The sequence below is a fragment of the Syngnathus floridae genome, unplaced genomic scaffold (assembly GCF_059516105.1).
Source record: "Syngnathus floridae isolate MCC-2025c unplaced genomic scaffold, RoL_Sflo_1.0 HiC_scaffold_90, whole genome shotgun sequence".
Taxonomy (NCBI): Eukaryota; Metazoa; Chordata; class Actinopteri; order Syngnathiformes; family Syngnathidae; genus Syngnathus; species Syngnathus floridae.
The window spans coordinates 69,038-83,515 of NW_028284118.1; the positions used below are offsets into that span (position 1 = coordinate 69,038).

The 14,478-nt window shown below is 45.8% G+C and overlaps 2 long non-coding RNA genes across 2 annotated transcripts; both read right to left on the reverse strand.

Moving 5' to 3' along the window:
• Positions 1 to 10,136: 10,136 nt before the first annotated feature.
• On the reverse strand, positions 10,137 to 10,985 carry LOC148377783 (uncharacterized). The gene is made up of 3 exons (XR_015856440.1): positions 10,912 to 10,985; positions 10,450 to 10,697; positions 10,137 to 10,364 (listed from the first exon to the last, which is right to left on the reverse strand). It is a non-coding gene; the product is annotated as an uncharacterized LOC148377783 (long non-coding RNA).
• Positions 10,986 to 12,423: 1,438 nt separating this feature from the next.
• On the reverse strand, positions 12,424 to 13,535 carry LOC148377784 (uncharacterized). The gene is made up of 3 exons (XR_015856439.1): positions 13,350 to 13,535; positions 13,112 to 13,225; positions 12,424 to 12,880 (listed from the first exon to the last, which is right to left on the reverse strand). It is a non-coding gene; the product is annotated as an uncharacterized LOC148377784 (long non-coding RNA).
• Between the last annotated feature and the right edge of the window lie 943 nt (positions 13,536 to 14,478).

A 14,478-nucleotide genomic window follows, 5' to 3' on the forward strand; every position in this document is an offset into this window, starting at 1 on the left:
ACTACTTTTTTGAAAAGGATTGGGAACAAGTAAGACGTATTTAATTTATTTAATGGGAAGTAGTAAGAGCTATTGAATTTAATCTATGTATTATATTCTATTGTATTGTATTCTGTTGTATTCTTTTGGATTGTATTCACACTAACCCCACTAAAACTTCAGCCCACAAAAACTCGCCTCTGGCGCCTAGCCTCTGGCACTTAGCCTCTAACACTTAGCCTTTAACACTTAGCCTTTAACACTTAGCCTTTAACACTTAGCCTAGAAGGTGAATAAATAGGGTTAAAGGTTGAGTGAAGGGACCTCGTTTTAAACTACTTTTTTGTAAAGGAGTGGGAACAAGTAAGACGTATTTAATTTATTTAATGGGAAGTAGTAAGACTTATTAAATTTATTTAATCTACTTTTCTTCCCAGGCAAAATTTGATGTGCTGCAATTCCAAATTTCCAAAGTGAATGAAGGAATGAAGTCCTTTAAATTATGATTTTGTATAAATACTAGGCATTAACACAAAATCGACGGCACAAAATGGGCAGACTTTACTTGTTTGAAAAGGACTGGTTACAAGACAGACTTTTTTAATTTATTTAATGGGAAGAAGACTTATTTAGTTTAATTGATCTATTTTTGTTCCCTGCCAAAATTCGATTTGCTGCAATTCCAAATTTCCAAAGTGAATGAAGGAAAGAAGTCGTTTAAATTATGATTTTGTTTAAATACTAGGCATAGACACAAAATCTACGGCACAAAATGGGCAGACTTTACTTGTTTGAAGAGGACTGGTTACAAGACAGACTTTTCTGATTTATTTAATGGGAAGAAGACTTATTTAGTTTATTTAATCTATTTTTGTTCCCTGGCAAAATTGGATTTGCTGAAATTGTATTTTGCCAAATCTTGCCTTGAGACCTGATAGGAAGTATTAAACGCTTAGTTAAATCAATACAAGTTGGTAATAAGAGCGAGTAATGTTGGTTGAACCGATGAATGAAGGTTGAAAGCAATTTAAATTATGACTTTGTATAAATACTAGATATTAACAGAACATCTACTGCGCGAAATGGGCAGAGTTTACTTGTTTGAGAAGGAGTGGCTTATTCAAAACTAAGATTTATTTAATCTGTTTGTTCCCAGGCAAAATTGGATGTGATGCAATTCCAAATTTCACCACATGATGGTGCCCAATTTTGACTTCATAGGACATATTAAACACTTAGCTTGTTATTATGTTCAAGGTAATCAGATTTGTTTATTATTCTAATGGCCTCTTCAAAACTATTCTGGATTACTACTTTGGATCTATTCTACATTACTTGGCAACAACATACTCTGTAACAGATTAGGCAGTATAATCATATCTGTTAACTTGAGAGTGCCCACACTCAATCTACTTATCGTGATGTTTTAAATCAATTACTGTTAGACATTATTTGTCTGATAATCTACCAAATCTTTGAATTGAAGAATTTGTGATTTAATTAATAGCTTGTTGTTATGTTAAGGGTAATCAGACTTGTATATAATTCTAATGGCCTTCTTTTGAAAACTATTCTGAATTACAACTTTGGATCTTATATTACTTTGCAACAATCTACTCCGTGACAGATTAGGCAGTATAATCACATATGTTAACTTCAGTGCCCACACTGTATTTATTTATGGTTATTTGTTAAATCAAGTACTGTTAGACATGAAATAGGAAGTGTTTAACATAAATGTTATGGCTACTCACCATTGTAGCTCGCTCCTGGTCAATGATACGAGCCTCTTCTTGCAGTGGAAAACTTGCAGCCAACAAACACCGTGGAACCTAAAGGAATGAAATTAAACATTAACATTTCGCCTCGACCAATTTTCACACGTACAACGCAACGCGGCTACACTTCTGCTATTACAAACGTAAATCTCCTTAAACACAATGAGTGTTACTTACCGTGTACGCTCTAGACGGTCCAGTTGCAAGCAGAAAATAAAGATATTTCTGTTGATAATCGTCGCTGCTCAGTGGCTCACGGCCATCGCGCCAACAGATTTGAATTTTGGCGGAGGTTCGGGCAATTACGTCATATCCACGGCACATGACTGCGACGTAATACCCGCTTATCTGAAACGGCAGTTAAAAGTAGAGTTACATCAAGTTTTCTTGGAACCTAAACGAATGAAAGAAAACTATCATTTGGCCACAACCAACATTCACAGATACAACACAACGTGCGGGGTTGGGGTTAAAGATTGAGTGAAGGGCCCTCGTTTTAAACTACTGTTTTGAAAAGGAGTGGGAACAAGTAAGACGTATTTAATTTATTTAATGGGAAGTAGTAAGACTTATTAAATTTATTTAATCTACTTTTCTTCCCAGGCAAAATTTGATGTGCTGCAATTCCAAATTTCCAAAGTGAATGAAGGAATGAAGTCCTTTAAATTATGATTTTGTATAAATACTAGGCATTAACACAAAATCGACGGCACAAAATGGGCAGACTTTACTTGTTTGAAAAGGACTGGTTACAAGACAGACTTTTTTAATTTATTTAATGGGAAGAAGACTTATTTAGTTTAATTGATCTATTTTTGTTCCCTGCCAAAATTCGATTTGCTGCAATTCCAAATTTCCAAAGTGAATGAAGGAAAGAAGTCGTTTAAATTATGATTTTGTTTAAATACTAGGCATAGACACAAAATCTACGGCACAAAATGGGCAGACTTTACTTGTTTGAAGAGGACTGGTTACAAGACAGACTTTTCTGATTTATTTAATGGGAAGAGGACTTATTTAGTTTATTTAATCTATTTTTGTTCCCTGGCAAAATTGGATTTGCTGAAATTGTATTTTGCCAAATCTCGATTTGAGACCTGATAGGAAGTATTAAACGCTTAGTTAAATCAATACAAGTTGGTAATAAGAGCGAGTAATGTTGGTTGAACCGATGAATGAAGGTTGAAAGCAATTTAAATTATGACTTTGTATAAATACTAGATATTAACAGAACATCTACTGCGCAAAATGGGCAGAGTTTACTTGTTTGAGAAGGAGTGGCTTATTCAAAACTAAGATTTATGTACCGTATTTGCCGGTGTATTGGTCGACCTTTTTCGATCCAAAATCGACCGAAAAAAATCGACCTCGACTTATACACCGAGTCATAAAATTTAACTTCGTATTCATCGCTTCAAATGTGATGGTAACCAAGGCCGTTTCTCATGCATCTCATTGTGCGTTGCACTTAGAAAATTTGAACCGGGCGGCGTGCGCGAGTGCGCGGCCCGCTGGAAGTCGAATGAGGCGCCGCCACCACCTCCGCGGTGCTTATAAACAGCCGATCCGCTCGGCGGGGGCTATTTTCGGCCACTTGGCTCGTGCGCACGGCCTCCCGGATGTGCCGGGCGGGTGCGCGAGCTCGCCGGCCGCTGGAAGTCGAATGAGACGCCGCGACCACCTCCGCGGTGCTTATAAACAGCCGATCCGCTCGGCGGGGGCTATTTTCGGCCACTTGGCTCGTGCGCACGGCCTCCCGGATGTGCCGGGCGGGCGCGCGAGCTCGCCGGCCACTGGAAGTCGAATGAGGCGCCGCCACCACCTCCGCGGTGCTTATAAACAGCCGATCCGCTCGGCGGGGGCTATTTTCGGCCACTTGGCTCGTGCGCACGGCCTCCCGGATGTGCCGGGCGGGTGCGCGAGCTCGCCGGCCGCTGGAAGTCGAATGAGGCGCCGCCACCACCTCCGCGGTGCTTATAAACAGCCGATCCGCTCGGCGGGGGCTATTTTCGGCCACTTGGCTCGTGCGCACGGCCTCCCGGATGTGCCGGGCGGGTGCGCGAGCTCGCCGGCCGCTGGAAGTCGAATGAGACGCCGCGACCACCTCCGCGGTGCTTATAAACAGCCGATCCGCTCGGCGGGGGCTATTTTCGGCCACTTGGCTCGTGCGCACGGCCTCCCGGATGTGCCGGGCGGGTGCGCGAGCTCGCCGGCCGCTGGAAGTCCAATGAGGCGCCGCGATCTCCTCCGCGGTGCTTATAAAGTGCCGATCCGCTCGGCTTGGAGCTATTTCCGGCCTCCCGTTGGTGCCGGGTGGCGTGCGCGAGCTCGCCGGCCGCGATCTCCTCCGCGGTGCTTATAAACAGCCGCATGCGCACGGCCTCCCGGAATTTGAACACATTTCGTCAATAAATTTCGCATATTGAATTTTGAAGTTTAATATAATGCAACAATTGAGCTCGACTTATACAAAGGATATATCATAAAATCGTAAATTTCCGTCGAATTTTAGGGGGTCGACTTATACACCGAGTCGACCTGTACACCGGCAAATACGGTAATCTGTTTGTTCCCAGGCAAAATTGGATGTGATGCAATTCCAAATTTCACCACATGATGGTGCCCAATTTTGACTTCATAGGACATATTAAACACTTAGCTTGTTATTATGTTCAAGGTAATCAGATTTGTTTATCATTCTAATGGCCTCTTCAAAACTATTCTGGATTACTACTTTGGATCTATTCTACATTACTTGGCAACAACATACTCTGTAACAGATTAGGCAGTATAATCACATATGTTAACTTGAGAGTGCCCACACTCAATCTACTTATCGTGATGTGTTAAATCAATTACTGTTAGACATTATTTGTCTGATAATCTACCAAATCTTTGAATTGAAGAATTTGTGATTTAATTAATAGCTTGTTCAGGGTAATCAGACTTGTATATAATTCTAATGGCCTTCTTTTGAAAACTATTCTGAATTACAACTTTGGATCTTATATTACTTTGCAACAATCTACTCGGTGACAGATTAGGCAGTATAATCACATATGTTAACTTCAGTGCCCACACTGTATTTATTTATGGTTATTTGTTAAATCAAGTACTGTTAGACATGAAATAGGAAGTGTTTAACATAAATGTTATGGCTACTCACCATTGTAGCTCGCTCCTGGTCAATGATACGAGCCTCTTCTTGCAGTGGAAAACTTGCAGCCAACAAACACCGTGGAACCTAAAGGAATGAAATTAAACATTAACATTTCGCCTCGACCAATTTTCACACGTACAACGCAACGCGGCTACACTTCTGCTATTACAAACGTAAATCTCCTTAAACACAATGAGTGTTACTTACCGTGTACGCTCTAGACGGTCCAGTTGCAAGCAGAAAATAAAGATATTTCTGTTGATAATCGTCGCTGCTCAGTGGCTCACGGCCATCGCGCCAACAGATTTGAATTTTGGCGGAGGTTCGGGCAATTACGTCATATCCGCGGCATTTGACTGCGACGTAATACCCGCTTATCTGAAACGGCAGTTAAAAGTAGAGTTACATCAAGTTTTCTTGGAACCTAAACGAATGAAAGAAAACTATCATTTGGCCACAACCAACATTCACAGATACAACACAACGTGCGGGGTTGAGGTTAAAGATTGAGTGAAGGGCCCTCGTTTTAAACTACTGTTTTGAAAAGGAGTGGGAACAAGTAAGACGTATTTAATTTATTTAATGGGAAGTAGTAAGACTTATTAAATTTATTTAATCTACTTTTCTTCCCAGGCAAAATTTGATGTGCTGCAATTCCAAATTTCCAAAGTGAATGAAGGAATGAAGTCCTTTAAATTATGATTTTGTATAAATACTAGGCATTAACACAAAATCGACGGCACAAAATGGGCAGACTTTACTTGTTTGAAAAGGACTGGTTACAAGACAGACTTTTTTAATTTATTTAATGGGAAGAAGACTTATTTAGTTTAATTGATCTATTTTTGTTCCCTGCCAAAATTCGATTTGCTGCAATTCCAAATTTCCAAAGTGAATGAAGGAAAGAAGTCGTTTAAATTATGATTTTGTTTAAATACTAGGCATAGACACAAAATCTACGGCACAAAATGGGCAGACTTTACTTGTTTGAAGAGGACTGGTTACAAGACAGACTTTTCTGATTTATTTAATGGGAAGAGGACTTATTTAGTTTATTTAATCTATTTTTGTTCCCTGGCAAAATTGGATTTGCTGAAATTGTATTTTGCCAAATCTCGATTTGAGACCTGATAGGAAGTATTAAACGCTTAGTTAAATCAATACAAGTTGGTAATAAGAGCGAGTAATGTTGGTTGAACCGATGAATGAAGGTTGAAAGCAATTTAAATTATGACTTTGTATAAATACTAGATATTAACAGAACATCTACTGCGCAAAATGGGCAGAGTTTACTTGTTTGAGAAGGAGTGGCTTATTCAAAACTAAGATTTATGTAATCTGTTTGTTCCCAGGCAAAATTGGATGTGATGCAATTCCAAATTTCACCACATGATGGTGCCCAATTTTGACTTCATAGGACATATTAAACACTTAGCTTGTTATTATGTTCAAGGTAATCAGATTTGTTTATCATTCTAATGGCCTCTTCAAAACTATTCTGGATTACTACTTTGGATCTATTCTACATTACTTGGCAACAACATACTCTGTAACAGATTGGGCAGTATAATCACATATGTTAACTTGAGAGTGCCCACACTCAATCTACTTATCGTGATGTGTTAAATCAATTACTGTTAGACATTATTTGTCTGATAATCTACCAAATCTTTGAATTGAAGAATTTGTGATTTAATTAATAGCTTGTTCAGGGTAATCAGACTTGTATATAATTCTAATGGCCTTCTTTTGAAAACTATTCTGAATTACAACTTTGGATCTTATATTACTTTGCAACAATCTACTCGGTGACAGATTAGGCAGTATAATCACATATGTTAACTTCAGTGCCCACACTGTATTTATTTATGGTTATTTGTTAAATCAAGTACTGTTAGACATGAAATAGGAAGTGTTTAACATAAATGTTATGGCTACTCACCATTGTAGCTCGCTCCTGGTCAATGATATGAGCCTCTTCTTGCAGTGGAAAACTTGCAGCCAACAAACACCGTGGAACCTAAAGGAATGAAATTAAACATTAACATTTCGCCCGGACCAACATTCACACGTACAACGCAACGCGGCTACACTTCTGCTATTACAAACGTAAATCTCCTTAAACACAACGAGTGTTACTTACCGTGTACGCTCTAGGCAAAATTGGATGTGATGCAATTCCAAATCTATCTGAAACGGCAGTTAAAAGTAGAGTTACATCAAGTTTTCTTTTTTAATCAACACAATCATTTACAACCGTTGACCAGAAAGAATCGTCGAAATTCGACGTCCCCCACAAACGCCACGCTCACTCGCTTTTCAGGGCAACAAAAGTACTTCTTTTTAAAAACGATGAGTTGTACTTACCGTGTACGCTCTGGACGGTCCAGTTGCAAGCAGAAAATAAAAATATTTCTCTTGTTAGTCGTATGTTACCATCCGCTGTGTCTTTGTCAACATCGCCGCCATTTTCCTACTTCCTGCTGCGAGCCACGCCCACGGATTTAAATTTGGGCGGAAGCTCTTTCCATTGGCGTCGTTTTCGCGTATAGCAAATCCGATTGGTTGGGAAGGGGGCACGGTTATGCAGCCGAGGAGTCCTGTGATCGGTGGGATGTAAAGTAGGCGTCGACGTCACGTCCGCGTCACGTGACCACGACGTGGCAGACGTCAAATAGCAACCGCTGTTTTGTTTAGTAGACTTACAGTTGTTATGCATTGACATAATGGCGCACACACCAAATAGATTTAAATAAATTAAATAATTCTTCTGCCCACTCTCTTTTAAACAAGTTAACTCTCCCCGCGGATTTGAATTCCGGCGAAAGTTACGCCCATCGACGTCACGTATGTCACGTGACCACGACGTGGCAGATGTCATATAGCAACCGCTGTTTTGTTTAGTAGATTTACAGTTGTTATGCATTGGCATAATGGTGTGCACTCAAAATAGATTTAAATAAATTAAATATTTCTTCTGCCTACTCCCTTTTAAACAAGTTAACTCTGCCCACGTCCATTGACGTCTTGTCTGCGTCACGTGACCACGACGTAGCGACGTCATATAGTAACCGCTGTTTTGACCAGTAGACTTAGTTATTATGCGTTGACATAATGGCGCACTGGTTAGCATGGCCACCTCTTAAGCATGATGATGCGGGTTCGACGCCTGATCAATGTTAGCATGGAGTGAGCTGAAGTGCATGGCGCTGAAGATTTGAATCTTTGAAATGCGCTGAGGTCTGACATATCAGGCAGAATGGTTTGCCATCACGTTCAACAAAAAATAGAAACTTTCCCACTCTGATTAAAACGTCCTGTGTTCATCTACGTATTTTCGTTTTGCTGTGCATCTTTTCCCTGCCATTTCGAGAGCCCAATTGACACTCATAGTTTAAAGAAATGTGTTTGCCCATCCTACTTTGTGGAATTTCACCACATGCGCTTTTGACCAAAATACCAAATTGAACTCAAGTGAAGCCAACACGCACAACCCCCCCCCCCCCCACACACACACACACACACACACACACACACACACACAAATGTTGATATGAACATAAAAGAGCCGCATGCGGTTCGGGAGTTGCGGCTTGGCCAAACCTGTACTATACAACTTTATTTGTATAAAATTTTCACAACAGCTGTCACACAAACAAAGCGGGAAAAACCGAAGACGTGCGTGTTCCGCCCACGCTGGATTTATTTGCACCTTTGAAAAGACACCGTATTGCCGCAGATGTGGCAAAGAGTACTTTTGGGCATCTGAGACGGAAGGATGTCCAAAGCATCACGTCACCTGCTCTGGTAGGCATGGTGGTGGGACGTTGAGGTCAACCGCTTTGGGGTTGGCTGACTCTTTGATCGCAGGATGCCACACACTTGAAGACAGAAGCAGAAAAGCAGAGCTAAATGCAAAATGTACTCACCGGTGATTCCAATTTTTTTCCCCCCTGAAGAAACAGCTGGACGGGTGGCCCCGGCTGGCCAGTGGGACTCTTGTTATTCTGACCCTTTTTAGTGCGCGTTTGGGGCAACAACCGTTTTTTGTGGCGCTCTCTTCTGGTTCAAAAGTGCCCTGCATGTGAATTTGCTTTTCCTGCCTTCTGATTGGATGAGCGCCGGTGTGACGCGGTGCCTCTGTCACCGTGGCGGGGGGTATACGTTGGCATCGGAGCGTCTGCCAACGTCTGAGACCGGCTGGCAGTGTATCGGAGGTGTCGAGTGCGGTGCCGCTGGAGCTCACTCACCAGCTGGTGTTGGGGCCACAGAATGAAGGCCAAGGAGAAGAATAGAAAGAGAAACAGAAACTTCTCCTCCAATTGTTTGATTTGTCTCTTCTGAGCTTCGATGAATTCTTTCAGCTCTTTGTTCCTCTAGGACGGACAAATGGAAAGTGGCATTCAAAAGCCAGTAAGCGTGCAAGTAAGTGCCGGGCTGGCTTTGGGCCCTTACCTGTTGCGCGCTGTGCAGCAGATCCATTCTCTCTTGGAGGATGCAAGCGTCGCGCTCCCTCAACTCGCACATCAGGGCTCGCTTCCATTGGTCCACGGCGCTCCTAAGCTCTTCTCTCTGATCCGCCGTCAGCACGTCATTCACGCCAGCGTGGCTGGCTTTTTCGCCGTCCGTGGCGGGGCAGTCCCGCTGCGGTAGCGCCTCGTACAACATGGCCTCCAGCTCCAGGATCCTCTGGGCCGCAATCCTCGTCCATCAGTGGTCCGGCGGGAGATTTGAGGGCGGCTTACCTTATGAGCCTGGTCCATGGAACACTTCCTGAAGTCCAACTCTTCATCCAGGTAGCCCTTCTGCTTGCAGAACATATCCTAGCACAGCTCAAGGTCAGAATTGTTGGGGCACATTGCCGGAGTTCCCCTTGGCTGATGGCGTGTCTGTCTACCTTCTCACTTTCAATGTCCAACATCTTCTGTTGAAGTGCTGACTTGGTCACTTTGATGTATTCTAACCACTGAGGAAAGGCTGCTGTCACATAAGCAGAATGCGAGAGCGTGCGTGGACGTGCGCGTTACCTTCTCGGCTAGGGTGAGAAGGGTCCTGGCGTGAATCACGACCACCTGCTCCTCGTTGGTGAGATTCTGCAAGAGCCCAAAGGCACAGCGTCAACAAGCTTCTTTCAGCGCAAAGCCTTCCAAAAGTCACATTTGAGCCGCCGAGTCTCGTGGAGTGCGAACATAAGGAGTTCGACATACACTTACGGCGTTATAGCCCAGGATGTCCAGCTTCTTCATCAGATCACTGATGACGATGTCCGGGGGAAAGGCGCAAGGAGCAATGTAAGGTGTTCTGGGACCTCGGGTTAAGGTTAGGGTTGCGAGGGACGCCTTACGTACGCTCACGCCCTCGGCCTCGCAGTAGATCTGCAAAGGGCTGAGGCCGTCTGGGAAACGGACTTGCAGAAACTTCAAGACGGGGGAGCGCCACTCCCTCTCCTGAAAGGCAGAGGCATGCATCCGTCCGTCCGTCCGTCCGTCCGTCACATCTCTGGCCTCAACACGCTTGTGCGAGTCTTCCCACCTCCAGCTCCAGGATGCGGAACTCAAGCAGTTCGTTTTGGTCTCGGATATCCTGGATGTGCTCTTTCAGACGCGCTTCTTCCGCCTCCATCCGCCTGACCTGAAAAGACAGTCAGACCTCATCTGCGGGGCTTCCCGACAGGTGTGACGCCAAGCGACTCCGCCCAGCGCCTTTCTTTCCGTCACTTTTTCGGCCAACTGCTGATTGCTCTGACGCAGCAGCTGCTTCTCCTCCACCCACTTGACATTCTAGAAGAGACAAACGCGTGGACAGCTTTGGAATGTTGTGTCATTTTCATCCACAAATTCTTTGGTTGACTGGAAAATGACATTTGCTTTTCTCCGCATTTTCCCAGCCACGTTCGGGGGGGGGGGGGGTTGGTCCAGTAATGCCAGACGGATGAGTGACTGAAGAATGTAGCTATTTTGTCTGAGAAAAAGGTGTGCTCATTGATGAGCTTACCTGTCCTTGTTGCTTCAGCGCTGACTCCAGATCTGCTACTCTGCTTTGATAGTGACCCATTTCTACCATCAGCTTTTCTCTGGTCTGAAAGGAGGAGGAGGGAGGCTCCTCCTCCTCCTTTCAGACCAGAGAACACCCGAGGCTGGGTGAGAACGGGGAGGCTGCGACCCGGCCGGGGGTTGCGGGAAGGGGCGCCACCTTGATCTCCTTCTCGGCGTCGTAGTCCCCTTTCGCTGGTCTGGGCTAGCAGAGCGTAGGCTCGTTGCAGCGCTTGATATTCTTGCGTCAGCTGGCGGTAGCGAAGCTCCGCCTCTTCATGCACACACCAATGCAACACAGCACTAGTACCAGAATCAGTCAGACCGGCGACAAAGCACCCGCGACGCAAAGACGAGTCCGATTCCAGGCTGAAGAGGAATGTTTGGTGCCAATACGCTGGCAGAAATGGCGGGCTACCTCTTCGGGTTCCGTGTCGGGGGTTCTGTCGGTGTGAAAAGACAAGGACGATCCGTCCGAGTCCACCAACACGTCTTCGTCGTAGCCGTAAAATGTTTCGATGACCTGCGGGCGCGGAAGCAAACATCTCTCTGAACAAACTGAAGCGACACCTCACGATGAATCGACGAGAGGAACGATAGCGAGAAAAAGGCCATTTCATCTTGCGCAACACCAAGCAGCCGCAAACAAACAGACTCACCTTGCAGGACCTCACGCTTTGTTCCTCCTCAGAGATTCTCGACGTCGGTATCGTAGCAGCAAATCTCTCTCCTGTCGACACAAATAATCCGCCTTTGAGATTCTTTGGATGCAAAGGGAACGAACGGCTCCGGCGCAGAAACAAACGCGACTCACAATGACATTTCTGACATGAGCTCCTGTCTCCAGAGCCTGAAAAACACGTCACCGGCGATGATTGGAGGGACGCTCGTCTTTTCCAAAAGTGACAACTACAGGGTGTGTCAGGGTTTTCCAGATTATCTTTATCGTATCATTGTGTTGCTTTGACTTTGACTGCGACCTGTAATAAATAATATTATTTATCCCTTATTTATCCCTATCGCTTATCCCTTCCTACACAAAGTCGTAAAACACCCCTTGCTATGTTTTGACTAGAGGTCAAGGGCTTCCTCTATTCAATCCACTCTTACACCCACCCTGTTTCTCTTAATTAAAATGCTCGTGCAGGAGCCGAGAGTCAGACTTCATTCGTACAACGGATGGACTCTCCACCTGCAGGTGTCCAAAAGAACTTACTTGTCTCCCGTGTGGTTCTTGCAAAATAAGTTGGAGCGAGCGCAACTCTAACAGGGTGCATTTTGCCACTAGCTGCCTACGGACAATGACGTCGCGCTCGCGGCTCATGGTTGACGGGCTGAGCAGCCGGGCAAGTCCGTCGTTTTCAGCGCACAGCGAGTGGCAAAGGCGCTGACAAAACGGGAGCTTTGAGCTGCTGAAAACGGCAAAACAAGTCTAAAGCGTGTTCAAACGCGTGCGCACAATGCTCCTGCTTGAAAGGTCGGAATTTAAGGGGCCAATTTTTTGGATGGCGGCCGCCGGCCAAGCTTTGGACGGAAAAGGTTTCCTGGCGACAGCGAGCGAGCGCGGCGCTGCCGTACGTGCACCGAGTCGCCTGCCTGAAGAGCTTGGACAAGTCGTCGATGATGTGCCGCTGCTCCACAACTTGAAGGAACTCCATTTCACCGTCCTGCTGGCCGCAACCGCGGTCCAGGTCATTGAGCGAACTAGGCCTTCTCTGTGGAACACAAATGCAGTGGACTCTGTTGGCACGCCGCCGTTGTCCGCGTCGACTTACCAAGCTTGCCATCTCCTCGTTCTCCTGGGTGACAAAGCGCACTTTGTTTTCAAGGCGACACAGCACCAGCGAGAGTTCTTCATTCTTCCTGCTCAGGCGTTTGTTTTTGTACAGGAGTGGCAGAAACTGGCTTTCTGTTTCTCTCAGTCGCTTTAGCTGCAAGCATGAAGTGCGGGATGTGAAAGACGCACAACACGCGGGCCAGAACGTATCCATTCCTTTTGCATCGGTTTGAACGGAATCGTGGCTTTGGCTCCCAATAAAAGACATCTACCAGGCAACCGACTCGCCGCGCCGCTCAACTAATAAGCAAGCGCAATGGGTGCCTCGCTGGATGGCGCGCATCAAACGTAGCGCAAACCTTCAAGCGTGCCGTCAATAAATTACCAGTTCATTGCGCTCCTCAGAAAGCAGGGCGTTTCGATCCTCCAGTTTCCTGATGACTGCGCTGAGCTCAGCGATTTTCAGATGAAACCGTCGCGTGTCCCGATCCTCCTGAGACTGAAAACGCCCCGCAACACACACACACAAGCACTCGTTCAAAGTTCAAAACTGTTTTTGTGCTACCTTCCTCCAGCAACGAACTAAGTCATGCGTACTGCAAGTGTGTGATGAGGTGGCTTACGCAATGAAGAGGATTGCTAGTAGCGGCGTTGACCCCACTTCCAGGGTAGTTTAGGCCCGCCCTTTGGGAATCCCTCAGGGCAGCGATCTGCTGCTCGGCAGCCTGAGTCTGCAGCTGAAGGCGGTGGACGTGGCCGGCCCCAGGGCTTCATCCAAAACACTAACCGCTCTGTCTTTCAGCTTGATCTCATCCGTCTGGATGTACAAACGGGGAGCGCTCAGGCAGGCGGGCAAACTCATTTGCCAGAATTGTGACAAAAACAAAGAGAGCAACCGGCCAATTTTTTTCTGGAATCGACTAGAACACCTTTGCTGTGACAAAAGCGAAGCGAGCAACCGGACATTTTCTTCTTGTGAAATAGAATAGAATAGAATGCCTTAGGTGTCATTGCACTGCAGGTATACAACGAAATTGGGAACATAGCCACGCACCGCGCATCTGATCAGTCCTACCAGTCGGCGGATCTCCCTCTCGCAGTCTCTCTTGGTTCGGCTCAGCTCCTCCCGATGCTGGTGATGAGCCGATCGGAGCTCGGCCGCTCGGGACTGCCAGGCCTGCTGGGCCGCTGCCAGGGCTTCTTCCGCGCTCCTGGTGGAGGCGACACCGCTCGGTCTCCCGACACCGCCGCGTCTCCTCCACCTCCGCCAGCAAAGCGCCCCCCCTCCTCACCTGAGCAGACATTGCGCCACACCGGGCCGTTGAGACCGCAACGGAGCGCCGCGACGCTTACTGGGGACAAGCTACACAATACGGTAGCGGCCGCATCGAAGCCCGACGTGGCGTGCGGATAGTCAGACACGGATAGAGCGGATCACCTTGTCCATGGAGCCGTCCCTCAGGCTGAGGACCAAGGCATTCAGTCGCTGGATCTCTCCATCTTTGATTTTGATCACTCTCATCAGCTCCATTTCATGCTGCCGCAGTAATGTCTCCCTGGTAATGGCTAACTCTTTCTGCTTCTCCTCATGGAGTTTGCTTTTGAGTTCCGTCATGGCGGCGGTGGCACGGTGGTGCTCCGCCCGCAGGTCCTGACTTCTCTCTCTCTCCAGACAGCTGACCTGACATGACTTAGACTTAGACAAACTTTATTGTCATCTTGTCTGCACATGGTGCATACAAAACGAAATTC